Raw genomic sequence first — 1,104 nt, 5'->3', positions numbered from 1 at the left:
GCACCAGCCCCGGGGCGAGGGAGCGGAAGCGCCTCGGCCCCCTCTGACACTCGATTTGCCCTGTCTCACCGCGCTCCCGGGAGGGCGACGGTGCCCCCCCGAGCTTTCAGCTTCTTCTAGGTCTCCAGGGGGCCCCTGGACCTCCTCTGCCCCCCGCCCCCTTGCTCGCCGGCCTGGCTCCCAGAAGCCCCCTTCACGACGACTCTCTTTTTGTATGCCGGATCTTTTCACACTTTTCCTCCCCCCACGGACCTGCCCCCATCCTGGCACACGGAGGCCTCTCGCAGCCCTTCGCCTTGCCAGGACCTGAGCAGCTTTGGTGGGGGCCACCGTGCCCCGTGACACATGGCCCCCCTTCCTCCCGTCCCCACGCTCTGGCAGGAGGGCCCAGTGTGTTCCTTCCAACCCCATTAAAGCGCCCAAGCTCCCCGCTGCCTCCTCTCTGTTCTTTGCTGCACCAGAACCTATTTTCAGGGGGAAAAGGAGGGTGAGGTTCAGCCCCGGCCAGAGCAGAAAGACCTGCCAAGGAAGCGCTCCAGAGAATGAGGGCAGAGCGAGGAGCCCTCGGTGGGCGGCTCCACCTGGGGGAGCCGCCCTGCGGCCCCCGCTCCGCAGGCAGCCCCGCCGGCTTCACAACCCTGCCGTCTCCCGCCCCTTACCCCGCTCCATCCCAACTCCTGCCCCACCGTCCCCATCTCGCCACCCTTCCACCTGCCCCCCCTTCATCTCGAACCTCCCTCCCACCTGGTGCCATCTTCATCCCATCTCAGCCGCCTCATCTCACCCCCTTCCCCACCTTCCCTCCCCTCTTCATCCTGCTCTCACTTCGACTCCCTCTCTCTCTCCCTCTCACTCGCAAACCGTGCTCCGCCCCCGGTATCTATCGCTCTCTTTTCTCTGGATCTGCCACCTCGTTTTCAGAAGGGCCCTCCCTCCCACCCCCCGCCGGCGCTTGCGGCTCCCAGCCGGGGCTCGGGCAGCACCCTCCTTCTCGCGGGTGCTGCGCGCCCTCTGCTGGTCGGAGGAGGGGACGCCAGGGCCCGGTTTTGCACCTAGGCCAGGGATGGCTGTGCGCACGGGGTGGCTCCGCCGATTGAGGAAGGG

Source organism: Carlito syrichta, unplaced genomic scaffold (genome assembly GCF_000164805.1).
Source record: "Carlito syrichta isolate Samal-C Ts95f unplaced genomic scaffold, Tarsius_syrichta-2.0.1 Scaffold303646, whole genome shotgun sequence".
Classification (NCBI taxonomy): domain Eukaryota; kingdom Metazoa; phylum Chordata; class Mammalia; order Primates; family Tarsiidae; genus Carlito; species Carlito syrichta.
The sequence above is the reverse complement of the archived record's forward strand: the minus strand, read 5'-3'. Positions refer to the sequence as shown.